The 15,640-nt window shown below is 36.9% G+C and overlaps 1 long non-coding RNA gene across 1 annotated transcript; it reads left to right on the top strand.

The window, feature by feature from the left end:
* The first annotated feature begins 4,857 nt into the window (after window positions 1-4,857).
* On the top strand, window positions 4,858-15,589 carry LOC115563110 (uncharacterized). The gene is made up of 2 exons (XR_003980296.2): window positions 4,858-6,743; window positions 15,329-15,589. It is a non-coding gene; the product is annotated as an uncharacterized LOC115563110 (long non-coding RNA).
* Window positions 15,590-15,640: the final 51 nt, after the last annotated feature.

The following is a 15,640-nucleotide window of genomic DNA, read 5'->3' as shown; positions in this document are numbered from 1 at the left end:
GTGATATAAGACCTTACCTTCGCCGCAGCATTATCAAAATATATATAGCTCAAAAATAAATCCTAGCTTTTCAGAGTTATTGTTAGTCAGGCTCTACAGCCTCTTCACTTGTTTATATATATTGTATTTTATTTATTTTTCTACCTTTACAATTTTTTTTAATATTTTTTAAATTAATTATTAGTTTATTTTTATTATTTTTCATTTATTTTGAATATATTTTTTTAAAACTTAAAAAAATTTTTTATATTTCTGTATTTTTATATATTTTAATTTTTTATCAATTTAGTTATTAATGTATAAATAGATGTATTTTAATATTTTATAATTTATTAATAATTAATAATATTTAAATTAATATATATTCTTATATACATATGTATGTATTAATTCAGCTAAAATTTCTATTCGTCACCAATTTGATTATATGCATAAGCTATAAAACATATAGATACATATATTCTTGCTTCGAGTTTCATTCTTTCGTTCTGCAAGGCGCACTCAAAATGATTTCACAGTTGTTTTTCTGCTACCCCATTGTGGCCCGGCTGCTGTCCGGCAATTTGGCCAACCAAGTGAAAGCCACGTGACTAACATAAGTAAATACAGTTATAGCCAAGGCAATAGCCGCAGCTCGAGTGCTCGAGCAATGTTTTGTTTGGCAAAAATCAAGATGTGTGCAGCATCCAAAAAAAAAAAAAAATAGAAAGGAAAACCCCTTTAGCTGCAGCCCAGTTAAGAGCGGCAGCAAAGCGTTGCCAACAACGTTTGTGGCTGTTACTCAAGCCCTAAAAAATTTCGAATCGTATGTTTATCTTTGGCGTGGCCTTTGTCTAGCTGAAGTGGCGCTGTGTGAGTGCGTGTGTGTTTTGATCCTTTTTGCGCTGTTTTTGGGCTATAAATATTTAAATATTTAAAATTTAGCTAGTGCGGAAGCAACGGCGACAGCGACAGCAACAGCAGCAACACAGCAGTCTGTAGTACAGGCAGCAACACAACGGGATGACCCCAAGGGGGCGCAGGGGCGAGGGTGAGGCCAGCAGGTGTTGTGGCAGGGGCACGCTTGTTTGTCTAGCGGCAGCACGTGCTGCTGCGGGCTGCGGTCAACATAGGAGTGTGTGAGTGTGTGTGTGCGTGTGTGTTGTAACAGTTTTTGCACTGTTCGCCTGTTAACTAACTCCCATTAATAGGCACATAATCGAGGCTCAATTAACACGCCCTCTCGTCCCACACCCGCCTCCGCTCACTGGCTACATTGTGGCTTTTATTTAACATGCATTTATTAGAAATTTATTAGGGCATTGCATATTTTTCTACTCTGCACATTTTATGCAATTGCATAAAATTTTTATACTGGCGCCACTCGATTTCATAACTCACACAAAGTATCCACAGTGTCCTGGTTGATGGGCGAAGAGTGAAGGGCATGTAGCCAACCTCCTTACTTACTCTGATTGGCATCGAATGCTGCCGCTGCGAACCTGTTGACCATTTGCATTTCATTAAGTTTTTCGGTTGCTCCTTTGTAAGCATTTTACTGCCTCATTTAAATTCTAATTTTATGTCTGCGTTTATGCCTTTGTCGAAAGCCAAAATACATACTCACACACACACACACACGAGCACAAATACTTACACATGTATTGCTTTATAATATTTTTATAGATATTTCTCTGTAGATTTTCCGCCATGCATATTCAAGTATATTCATAATTGTCACAGACAATATCTACTTAAGATTGTCATTCAGATAGAGCTCTTTCGGCATTTACTTAACTTATTTGTTTCGTGTGCCAAATGCCCAAGTAATCTAATCTTACGCTACGTGCTCATAGGTGGATAATACTTCTTTCTGTTCATTTACTCTTAAAAATAGTTTGGCTTATAAAATTTTGTTATTTTTCGTTACAATCAATTTAATGTTATTGAATAAAATTGTATTGTAGATAAATTATAGAAAAGGTTATTAGTGGATGTAATATGCTTTTATATCTTGATTCATTTTCTTTTTCTTTCCTTATTCCGATATCAGTTTTGTTTTGTTTATATTCGAAACTCCAATGTTATGAATTGTTTCTAGAACAATTTAAGCTCATTAATGACTTTTAGCAGCTATAAGCGTCTTAGTATGCAAAATTACCTTGGCTCATTAGAAAATCTATAACTTCTGTAATACCCTTAAATTAATCCATACAAATAAAAAGTTTTTAATATGAATAATCATATGAAGCACCTTCAAATCTAAATATATTAAATTAAAAAAAAAAAAATTAAATTAAAGAGACATAAAAATAAATAATTTGATATGAAAACTAAAAAATAAATACAATGCTCAAAAGTTATAAAGTTATAGTTATAAACTTAATCTAAAAATTAAAGTATGAAATCTAAATTTTGGTATTATATATACATATACAAATACAAAAATATAATTCTATTCAATAATTATTAATATAATACCAAATTCTGAATTTCACATTAAATTAATATTATAAAATAATAAAAATTAAAAAAAAATAATAATTCTAGAATATTAAAATATATAAAAAGCGAAAATCTTAATAAATTGTATATTGTACAATTTAATAATATAAAAGTCCCACAACTTAAATATTACAAATCTTGAAGAAAAGAGTATTAAAATTGCTTCTACGCCGCACTTCAATCTGCTTGACCAAGCCATTTATTTACAATGTAAAAATGATATAGTGTAGAAATATTAAAGTTTTTAAGAGCTAAACGTGTCTTAATTGTTTATAGTTTGGTTTATTGCAACATTATTTAAAGACCCCACTATGGGTAAAAAGTCGATTTTTTTGGCATTTATTCAAAAAAAATTTTGTTTACAATTTAAAATTTTCTTTTATTTATTGAATATATATACTTCAACTAGATTGAATAGTATTTTTTTAAAAATTTAGCGACTACCATTAATATTTTACACATACTCAAAGTCAGCTGTTGCATAGTTGCGTTTGATATATAAAAAGCGTGGGAAATTTTGTTCAACTTGCAATTAAAGTGGAGCTTTTGTGTAAACATAAACAAAAAAAAGTGTATAATGGAAAACGTACCTAATGGTATGTACAATAAGTTATTGCTATTACTTTTTGATTGTAATTGTGTTTTTGTCCAGTTGTCCAGTGTGTTGTCTGTGTGTATTTTTAGCTAAAAATTAACAAATGTACTTGTGTTCCGTGGAGTATTACTTTTGTGCAGCACACCACTTCACAGAGGTTTGATATAACAGTTGTTGTGTATTATGTCCAGGTTCGGAATCTATTAACCTCGTTTGCTCCTTTTTGTTCCTTTTGGAAAAAAATTAGTTTTTGCAGTTAAAAACGAGCTTTGTCGTGCAGAGCTTGTGGAGGTATGGACCAACAACAACCGCCAAGAAGGCGCGGTAAAAAACTTTATTATTTAAAAAATTAACAATAATATTAGCGAAAATATTAATAATCTAATTGATAAAAGAGTAAAGCAATTTGTAGAGTATATAAAGAAGCATCTGCCAAAGTGCAACCGGAATTTGGAAAAGTTTAAAATGCATCATGCTAGGTGGCTTGAAGGCAGGGTGATAATTGATTGTGAAGGTACTTTGGAAAGTACTTCGGTACTTCGGAAATTTTTAGAACTTCTTCTACGAATTTGCAATATGGAGTTAGCCCTCTGCATGCTTGGATTCGATTCCTTGAGTTTGTATTGAAAATATCGTACAGAATCGAAATTAAAAAATGGCGTGTTAAGGATGTCGACAAACAAAAGGTATCATTGCGTAAACAAGAAATTAAGCGGAGGCTGTGGGATGAAATGGGTCTTCATGTGGATAAACCCAGGCCTAATGGAAGTGGAAATATCAATGATGTTCACAAAATTTTGGTGCATGGATACCAAATTATGGGCACTTGCATAATTCTTGTTGGCATATTAGGAGAAAACGCGTCTGAATCCCGGAACAAGCTGTATAGAAATGATAGGAAATCTCACGCCAGGAAATGTAGCCGATTAGGGAATTTAACTGATATATTTAATAGGGCTTTAGACTCATCTGATCCACTTCTCTCTTCACTCAGTTTAAAAGAACGCGAAAAGAAAAACAAGAAAAAAAAATTCCCAAAATAAGTTATTGAACTTTTGGAAGATCCCAATTCTCAATTACCAGCAACATTTGAAGGCTTAATGGAGCCAACCTTAGTTGGAGAAGAAAATGAAGACGAAAATGAGGATGAAGATGAGGAAAATGAAGATCAAAACATAGATGATAAAAATTTAGAGTTAAATTTTGAATTAGATGAAGAAAATGAAGACCATTCAGTTTAAAATTATATCGCATATATTTTATATATCCCTAAGAGTCTTCAAATATTAATATTTGCTTGTAGTTGAATGAAATATAATAAAAATATAATTTAAAGTTGCTAAAAGTGTACAAAAAAGTTTTTAAAAATAATTTGAGCCCACAGGTAATGATTTTTAATTTAATATAATATGTAAAAGGGGCGGAAAATTTGAATGCCACGCCCAATTGTAAAAAAAAAAAATCCGAATTTCCTTTTTAATATTAATAATATATTCCTAAAATTTCAAGTTCCTAGCTCTTCATTTACAATTAATGCCAAAAAAATCGACTTTTTACCCATAGTGGACCCGGGGCCTTTCGCTCGCGTTAAGAATAAATCTAATTCGTTTCCCCTGGCCGGCAGATGCTGCCATAAATTTTCTATGCCCAGCGAAAGATTTTTGCGCGGCTAAAAAAGTGAGCTGCACATGTGAAAAGCAGAAAACTGAAAATTTAGCTTTTCTTTGCGTACTCGCAATGAAAAGAGGAAAATGCTGAAAGCAGAGAGCGAAGAGAGCAGAACGCAGCATGAGAACCGAACATGCAGCAGAGCACGACGCGACGCGGCAGCGACCGAAGCCAGACGATGGCCAAACGAGTTGCAGGTGCCGTGGAGGGGGAGGAGGCGAGTTCGCTTGGAGCGCAGCCAGTTGGAATTGCACGCGACAAAGGCGCAGCAGGCATGGCAGGGGCGGGCCGGGCAGGGCAGGCGATACGTTGTCTGTGGTAGGCGGCGACGATGACGACACAAAAAGGCAGCAGCGACGACAACGGCAACGTCAGCAGCAACGGCAACGGCAACGGCAACGACTGCTGCCGGCTGAGGGCTGCTGCTGCTGCTGCTGGCTGACTGCGAGCAGTCGTCAGTCAGTTGGCCAAGAAACTGGTAGCGTCGGTGTTGCGAGCCAACAAAAGGCTGGCAGCTGGCAGCTGGGCAGCTGGCACAGTCACCGGCTCTGCCAGTGCCACGAATGTTGTGTGTGTCTGTTGGCCATAGGGCACGGGGCAGTGCCTTTGGATTGGCTTTGGCTTTGACTTTTGAGCGACGCGTAGCCAGCCAAGAAAAGTGGCCAGCCAACCAGTCAGTCAGCCAGCCAGCCAGCCAGCCAGCGAACCACCGCAGCAGCGAGCCAGCGAGCCAGCGAGCCAGCGAATCAGCCAGCCAACAACAGCAATTACTGGCCAAGAGGTGGTGATGGTAAAGGTCCAAGATGATGATGAGTACGCGCCAACAGACGTTGCCAAAGCAGTGCAGGATGACAGTGAAGGAATATATATTTTTTTGGCCGCAAACGCAGTTTGATTAGCCAACTCAAACAGTGGTTTGACCCTGGCCAAGATCGCCGAAATGGACGCCAATTGACAGGCACACACTCGTACACACCACACTCACACACACACACACACACACATGGATTGGCATAGTGGTGCAGTGGAGCAGCAGCAACAAGAGCAGCAGCAGCTTCGCAGGATGCGTTCGTCTCGATTATACAGCTTAAAAAAAAAAACAAACAATAACAACAACAAAAACAAATAAAAACGTGTCGCGCCGTAGCAACAACAACCAAACGCGCTGTGCTATATACGTGTGTGTGTGTGTGTGTGCGTGCGTGTGTGTATGTGTGAGTGAGAACCTTTCGAGCTGACCAACGTGCGCCGTCAACTTTGTGGCCAGTGCCAAAAGCCGAGGTGCGCCAATGGAGCAACTGGCGTGAAGCCCAGAACCAGCAGCAACAGCGACAGCAACAGCAGCAACAGCAGCAGTAACAGCAGCAACAATTGCTGCTGCAACAACAGCAAGCTTTGTTTTAGCTGGCCGCTAATGATTTGCGATGTCAGCGATGTCCGCAATGAAATTTGGCGCAAACCAAACGCGTGCGAAACCTCAAAGGATGCGCATCACGCGCAGAGGTAGCTACGAATATCAAGCATACGCCGCGTGTTACTCAAAAACTTCAAATACTACAATTATTCAATATTCAACTCTTATGTAGTGACTAGTGCTTAAACCTATAAACATTATTACAGTTATTAAACACTAAAATTAAAATGAATATTCAATAATAAAAATATATAATAGCCAGCGTAGTGTCGCGTACTTCTATGCCAATTATATAATCAATTGCAAGCAACTATGATATAATCCAACACAATTATATAAACATTAGTGCAATATCTATACATAAATAATTAATCGTAATGTATACATATACATACATACAGTTATTATTGGTACTAATTGGTAACTGACAGCACTCGTAGACAATTTATATATAAATCAATGAAATGAAATTATCTGCGTGGCTTTTGTGCATCGCTGCGAGAGAATTCGTTCGAAGCAACAGCAGGAAGAGGTGGAGCAGTAGCAGGAGGATAACTGAGCTGTTCATAGAGTGCCAAAATGGTAAGTTTATTTACATACATGATATGTAAATCAAATATATAAATCATGTGAATATATAAATCAAAAGAAGTTTAGCCTAGCATGTTTATTATATAGATATATAGGATATGTAAGATAACTCATAAATATGGAGGCGCACTGCGAAAGGGCTCCTCAAAATTTCTTAAAGTCCAGATCTTTATACATAGCTCTTATACATACCCCACAGTCGTCACAGTGTTATATAGTTATAATTTATTAGTTTTGCTTTGTTTTAGATACATTTCATTTCTTCATTTTGTATTTATCAAATCAACTTGGTTTATTTGTCTGACTTTAGCCTAATATATTTGCAAATATATGCAAGCGAAATGTTTGTTGTTTAGTTGTTCTGCTGAAAACAAAGTAAGATTTATGCATTTTATTAAATTCACGCGCTAAATATTTGTTGCCTTTATTTTAGCAAGTTAAATGCTCAAAGCGACTTTACGATCTTCTTTACGTAGGCTAAAGTATTTTCTTCGAATTACTGAGCATTTTTGTTTACTTAAAAAATATCTAATATTTTATTTTAAATAGTACCAATACAATGTGGAAGTTAAAAAAAAATCAGATTTAATTATGATTGAATTGAGGTATAATCATAAAAAACAAAATTTAAAGATAATATTTAATTGAGAGCAGTAAAATTTAAAAAATACATTAAACTTGACGCGTTTGTGTATTTTTTGTTAAATATAAAATTAAAAACTCTAAACCCATTGAAAGCCTATTAGATGTATATCAACATAGCATCCACCTTTGTGCTCGCAGCTGTCACCACAATAAGATGTGCCCACAAATGTGCTTCTAGTACCCCCATAGAGCTGCCACCCTGCTTCACCCACCCAGCCTCTACTCGCATCTAAGCCAAGTTGGCAAGTGGCAAAAGCCAACAGTCTGGCGCCACATAAATAAGCAAAATGCAGCACAAAATGGCATGTTAAATGCGTCATATGGCGAGGGGGGTGGACAGCGGTTGGTGGGGTAGGCGTAAGAGTTACGTTTAAGACATACAATTTATAGGCTTTGCACCCAGCACGCCCTCCTCCTAGTGGACGCTCAAGGCCGCTACTTGTATTTTATTGAGGGTTCATAACCAAGAGAAAGAGAACGACAAAGAGAGGGAGAGAGAGAGAGAGCATTAGACATAGATTTCAGCCTTGCCTAATAGCTACACTTATCCACTGTGGTGCTGGTTCAGTGCACAGACGCCGCCACAGAGTGCACAGACATAAAAAATTATTATATATGGTCCAGAACCCCAACAAGTGCCTCCCAAAGAGTACCGAATTTGTAACCCTAAGCCAAATGAGACTTCACGTGAAAGTCATTAATTCATGGTCAGTGTTCAACAAAGGAAACATCTAAAGAGTAAATCAAATGCAGACCAATTAATATTTTTAAATACTCGAACATGCGCTTGTTTTTCAATTTTTAATGTTTTAATTTATGAGCGCAAGTGCGGATCACTTTCAATTAGAAACGGACTGAAAAACTTGTACATGTCTTAGATACCCTGTAAATATGACAAATGAGTTGGTTGTATTTTCATATAAAGGCTGAAGGGGGTTGAACGTATTTGGCATGATAAGAATGGTCATATATGTAATTAAATTATTGCCGATTGCTTATAATGTTATCGATATCATCGTAGCTATCAATAGTAGATGTTATCGATCAATATAAGAACAAAATTTACTTAAGATATACAAAAACAACTCTTTCAATGAATTCATAAAAGTTTGAGCATTACAAGGTATCTGCTCGTCGATCATTCCACGTCGTTACTTCCATTCCTCCGTCTAGAAATTTCCGAGCCATTAAAGCAATTAACAACAGCGGACTGCACTCAGTAAATTAGCCCAAAGGAGCTGTTGGAACTAAAAGTTCCTCAAAACTAACACGAAATTTAATTGTGCGCGCGATATGCAAAAAGGACATCGGCAGGACAAACGGAATGCGACGGCCGGGAGTTTGTTCGTTTCTTAATGCTTGCGCATTAATTTTCGATTTTTTTCACATTTCTTTTTCGCGTTTTTTTTTTGGCAATAGTTGAACGTATTTTTTTTTTGTGTTAGCTGCTGGCATTCGCTGAAAAGGAATTTGTTGACACCAACAATGTTTCGGACATCCTGGCAAATAATTCTTGGCCCCGTCTGCTCCACGCACCCACCCCACCCCGCTCAGCATTAGCCGGAAATTGGCAACTAAGCCAAGCAGCGAGCGCATTGTGTCCTTTCCTCTTGACTGCCTGCATATGTTTGCCTTGCAGTCTTCGGCTAGCAAACAATGGCTGCTGGTCAGCCCCGGCCAGAGTTCACACTTCCTTTTGCCAGTCCTTATCATTGAAGCCAACAAAAAAGAACAAAAATAACAGAGAAGCGATACTGGCCCGTTTGCATTTGAGCACGTTTCAATGAACGGCCCAGAGATTTATGGCCCGCATTGATTTTATTGATGGCAGCCGGTCGCATTTTTAAATAAATCGAAGGCAACGCGCGACGACAAGCAATTAAAACTAATTGAATCGCCCGAGAAAAAAAAGTCTCCCAAAGAACATGCAATGTGACAAATAGTTGTAAATAAACGACTCATCTGAGAATGGGCATGTGAATACAACCAAAAGCGCATTTCAGGTTTATACTGTTCAGGCAGGTTTAATGTAAATTTCTGCACTGTCTGTGAATGGGTTGAAAGGGCAAAGCATAAGGAGGCGACTATGAATCATTGAAAGGTTTCGTGGATCTAAAAAAATGTTATGCTAAAGCTAGAAATAGCTAGAAATTATCAGCTTCTTTGATAGTAGCTGGATATCTCTGGGAACCCGCCAGAGGGACTATTTAAATTATTTTTATAATAATATGTAGATGATTGTTAATGGAATATCAAGTATTGCTGGTATATATAAAGTAAGTATTGATGAAAAATATATAAATAATAAATAAACGAAAGATAGGGGTACAAATGGAAAATACGAGTATGGATAGATAGATAGTTAGAACCATGGAATATACACAAATAGAAAATACAGATTATAAAAGATGCATAATCAAACTTCTGATGCATCAATAATATTTTAATTTCGTTCTAATTCATAAATACTTAAAGCTCCTCATTGCTTTTGACTGATATGCGGCAGCGTCATCAAAGCCCGCAAGTGCCATTCGCATTGTCTGTTGGAATTATGTTTTGGGTGCAAAAGTCAGTTGCCATAATTTTCGTTGGCGTAGACATGGCAAATAAAACAAACAAACAAATAAATCGCCAAATTATTATTTGGTCCTATGCCTCCTGTCTCTTATCCTGCCTCCAGTCTTCTCTGTCTGGTGTCTTCTTGGGCTTTAGCCTTCGGCCTGCCTGCCGTCGGAAATAATTTTTATGCGGCGCTTCAGTAAAACTTTGTCTGCTGCGCTGCCATTGTCCAGTCATAATGATTTACTCGATTTGCATATTTTTGCACTTAGAAAAATGCACAAACGATTTTTCATTTTCTTGAAAACTTATTAGTGCGGCGCGGCGAGCCTTTGATGACCAAAAAGGGAACTTGACTTTGGCTTTCTATTTTTTTTACAAAATATTTTTCCTATTCTGATAATTTTTTTTCCTTTATTTATGTATAATGATGACGACGCTGGGTTATCTATTTGTTCTGCATGAGCTCGGTGGCTGTCATGGCGTATACATAACTTGAGGCTAACATTGCGTATGCGCCCTGGCGTCGCATCCATCTAGCACGCTGCGTCCGCAATGTGCAGCGCCTACAAGTCTGCTGCAGCAATTTTCTTGGTACAGCTCCAAGACATTCTCACTTCCTGCTCAGCGTATTTGGCACACATTGCCAGCCAGCAACTGGAAGACGGCAGCAGCAACAAAACATAAACATAGACGCAGCTGGGTCTGCCTGCCAACTTGGCAGCAACGCATCCTGTGTGTGAGTGTGTGTGTGTGTGTGTGTGTGTGTAGAATGTGGGGGGCTCGCGTCGAGTTGGCCGCTGGCCACTGTTGGGCGGGAGGCGCCACTTGGCACTCTCATTATGATTTTAATTGCTGACACACACACACACACACACACACACATAGTTAGTGGCTTTTTTGACGAGTTGCCCAGTTTGACAACGTCATCAGTTGTTGTTGTGCCTGATCGTTTATTGGCCAACGGCATTTGGCTTTGGCAACAGGTTTCCAATTATCATGATTATGATTATAAGTATTTGCTAAATATATATATACATACATATTTAAATGTATTTATATGAATATATATTTATATGTACTGACGCTTTGATTGGCTCGACCTTGACCAAGAGAAAATCGTTGGCCATCGTCAGCGACTTGTAAAATTTATTGGCCAATATTCAGGCAAATTTTATGTTTTTGGCTTGCAAATGCTCACTGTCCGCTGTCCGCCTTTTTGGCAGCAGTTAATATTTGAGTTTTGTTTGCCAATTTCTTCAGAATTTGCTTTTTTTGTTAGTTGTTGTTATTTTTATTGTTGTTCGCATTTGTTTATTTGTTTTGATTGACATTCGTTTGCCTCAGTTGTTGACGCGTCGTCGTTGGTGAAAGTTGCCGTGCCGCTAAAATGCCGTTTGCCTAACTGGAGCTTACCTCAGGCCTCGGTGTGCCATGGCGGCGAAATAACACCTACACTCACACACACACGCACACACATACAGACACTCACACATTGCATCTGTCAACCAATAAACAAAACCTTAAAACCACATACAATTATAGTTTTGCTTTTGTGTTTCTTATAAATTTTAGTTTCGCGTAAAATTTTCTGCAAAAACTAATTAATTAAATAAGAAGATAATGGCCTAAGTGCTGTGTGAACTAATTAATGCGATTAATCATGCTCTGAAATATGTCTAAAAAGAATTTTATTCTGATGTCTGTTTTTTTTTTTTTTTTTTTTTTTTTTTTATTACTACACTTTTTTTTTATTAAATATTGAAGAAATTTATATGATAGAGCTGATAGATGGTAAGGGATTAAGAAAAAGTTAGGGATTTTTTTCTAAGATCTAAAATAATTCATTATATAGATATAGACAAAAAAAAAAAAAAAAAAAAAAAATAAAAAGTAAATAAATAAATATAAAATGAATAAATAATAAAAATTTAATTTTTTATTAAATTCTCATATAGACAACTATAAAAATTGTTGATACAATTGCCTTTTACATAAGAATTTGGTCATTCGACAATGGCAAATCGACTCTTGCAACAATTTATAGACAAATATAGACAAGTATTCTAGTGTACATACTTGTCCTTTAACTAATTCAACAATAAAACTAAAGCAATTAATTACACTTAATTAAGTTGCTTAGCTAAACGTATGTATATATACCCGTATATATATACATGTTGTTGTTTTTTCTTGGTATCTATTTAATGAACAACTCTCGTATTTTCAAGTGACAGTTTCTGTCTTACTGCATCGCATTGGCATCTTCAAGGTGTACGTGCAAAATGAGAAAAAATCTAATTAAAACTAAGAAAAACTAGCACTAATTACAATTTGTGCTGCCGTCGCCCTATAGACAGTGTACATAGGATCTGAGGAAAAAACAAAATACAAATATACCAAACTAACAAAATGATGAAGCACTGAAATAGATTAGGCGAAAATATATAAACAGACAACTGCACGTTTGCTCTAACTGTATAATCTTTGTCTCTACATCTCTATGTGTATTCATGCATATATATGTATATAGTTTCGTATCTGTATCTGTATCTGTGTCCGTTTCTCTATGTGATATACAAAAATAGAAGCGACGGCGACGATAGTCGCGCGTTTTCAACGCGTCTTTGCCAGCGTCAATTGCGCGTCATCGCCTCGGCGCGCCGCGGCTCGCTTGCCTTGCCTTGCCTTGCCTGGCGGATAGAAGATCGGTCGGCCGGTATATAGCATCAGGAGCGGTCCAAATACTATTTATATAGAAAAGATATATTGGGTATATATGCGGGCATTTACCACTTATGTGGTATATAAGGGCCTTCTGGCGACAGTTCTGCGCAATTTTTTTTTTTCGGCTCGAATTTGGTTTTCTCATTTTGTTTGTGCCTTTCGCTTGTCGATCTTCGGAACCCGTCAAGTGTGTCCGAAAATAGCTAGATAAATGAGAAATCTACATACAAATAAGAAAATCGAAAATCAACTAAAACACATAAAAGTAAAACAAAGAGCAAAGAAAATCGCCCAAGAAAATTGGGAAAACAAAAAATCCGCTTTCAGCTGCCGAGCAAAATAAATAAAAGCAAATTTGCAGCGACGAAAAATAGTTGAAAAAATATACAAAAATCCAAATTTGTTTAAAACGTCAAAGAATTGGGCACTTTTTGCGTCGTCCGTGAGACATGCTATATAGACCACAGAATCCAAGCGTTTTATCTACAAAACATACATATACATATACAAATATAAATACAGATACCACATACATATACAAGACAAATATGCGAAACGTGCGGCATTTTTATTAAATAAAATTGCCTGGGCTTTATTAATAATTATCAAATGTTAGATAAATTCAAATCAAATGGCTTTCCATTTAAATGACTGAATGAATTTTTAAGAAAAATAAAAATTGTTTTTGTTGTAAGGAATTATTTCTATATGATTATATTCTCTATTATTATTATTATTAATTATTAAATTAACAAAATCAAAAGGTCCGTAGAAGAATTCATATAACTGTTCATTTAAAAGCTCATACACTAGTTCACACAACAGCACATATATGAATTTATATATCAGTTCATATAACAGTTATATTTTATAGCACTAGCAATGGAATTTAGGCTTCCAAATATAAGAGTTGTCAAAGAGCCTATGAATGCGGTTAACTAAACATTAATCTAAAAAAGATTTATGGGCTTGGAGGTATTACTAGCTCATATATAACTATTTCAATGAAAACAATAAAAGAAGTAATATACATATATATTTTCTGAAATCTGTAGAGCCTCAATGAGTTATATAAGCTGTAAAGACTCATTAAATTTACAAAGTATCAGGCGCTTTCATCAATCAAATCTACTGTGAAATCTGCTCATATGCCACAAAACCTCACAAATGTTCGCACCTGATGTCAGCCATAGACTTTTCCTTTGTGACTTGTCTTGCATAATGGCCGAGAGACCGCCCAGCTAGCAAAGTTGTCTGTCATATTTGACACGCTGTTATTTTTAGCCAGCACTTTGCTTGCATACTCATTCAGCGAATGAGTAATGTGCAAGACGTAGTCTGTTAAATGTTAGTTATCTATACTAGACTATATTAAATAATAATCGATCGTAAATCACAGGACTACATAGCCGAGCAGCTGTTCAATTGGCAATTAGGGCTAAGTGTTGCCTTTTCCCAGACTCAATAAATCAGATATAATTAAGATGTTGGTAGCGAGTAGGAGGTGAGGAGGCCTGGAATTGCTTTTGATATCTTGTGGTCTCAATTGGCAGCTGTTCAATAGCACAGTTCCGAGTTCCCACTCGTCAGCAGCCCTGACCTCAGTTAACTATAGCCAGGCGAAGTCATTAAGTGTGCGTGTGTGTGTGCGTGTCTGGGTGTGTATGTGTGTATTTGTGGGGAAGCCAAGATCGTCGGCCCAGTATTTGCTGGCAGACAGTTTGTCTGCTCATCCAGAAACTTATTGGCAAAACTCCATGATCATAAATTATGCAGTCCAAATTTGTTTACGCGCCAACGCGGCAGGTGGCGCTTTAATTACAGTGTAGAGGCATTCTCTATAGATATGCATGTGTGTGTGTGCTTGGGGAAATCCCAGGACGGCTGCCAAGATTCCTCAGCAGTACGCAGCAAAATTACGCAACAACAGAACTTGTGAGTGAAAAAAGTTCATTGCCATTGAGATTCTTTGGAAGCGAGCGTGAGAAAATCTTTCGAGATTTTGGCAAGCTACCATCTTGGCAAGCGCCCATTCCCATCGTTGCGTATTGGCCTGAGCGATCCCCATCCCTCAGCGCCCACAATTGTCGCCCCTTGCCAAGCCAGTCGAGGGCTGAGAAGTCCAAAAGCCATGACGTATTCGATGCGGCAATACCTTTGCTGGGCGCATTATAATGATGAAAAAAAGATTCAATCCGTTAGAAAGTTAGAAATATAATAGAAAGTGTGGTTTAATTACTAAATTCTAAAATCGATCTGTAGGGCTAGCTTAATAAATAATAATCTTCTAGTCTTCTATATATAGTTGATTTGTAAGAGTGAATAAATTTTCCATTATGTTTGATGAAAGTTGTATTAAGCTATATTTTATATATAAATAAGATTAGGTATATATGAGAAAATATTTATTTATCATATCATATATTGTACTATGCTTGGAAACTATAATTTTCAGCATTCAACCACTTTTACATATATATGGAATACTATTTTTTAAATAATATATGATTCGTATAAAAAGTTATATTAGCACATATATTATATCTAACTTCCTCCATTAAAGAAAGCCCTTGCATCAAAACATTTCTATAGATCTCTCTACTCACATTCGACCTAACTCGTTCTTTCTCTCTTTCTCTTTACAGCGCTGCGTTAAAGGAGCCTCGTTGACCAATTGGCAGCCACGGCCGCTGCAGCTTGTCCTCGGTCTGACCAGCCAATGGCAGCGCAGCGGTTGAAAGCTCAAGTCGGCGGCAGGCAGAGTAATGCACTTGGCAAACGTTCAAAGCTGAAAGCAAGTGGCATACACACACACACACACATGCATACACATGCAGAAACACCACTGCACACACATACACGCACACAAGCATAGTGGATGCGAGAGAGAGAGAGGGAGAGAGAGAGAGAGAAAGAGAAGGTGCTGCGATTGCTGGGCTCACACGCGCATGAGGAAA

This window comes from Drosophila navojoa, chromosome 3 (assembly GCF_054131105.1).
Source record: "Drosophila navojoa isolate 15081-1374.11 chromosome 3, UAZ_NAV_1.0, whole genome shotgun sequence".
NCBI classification, from domain to species: domain Eukaryota; kingdom Metazoa; phylum Arthropoda; class Insecta; order Diptera; family Drosophilidae; genus Drosophila; species Drosophila navojoa.
Note: the sequence above shows the minus strand (reverse complement) of the source record. Positions and strands in the feature narration are given on the sequence as shown.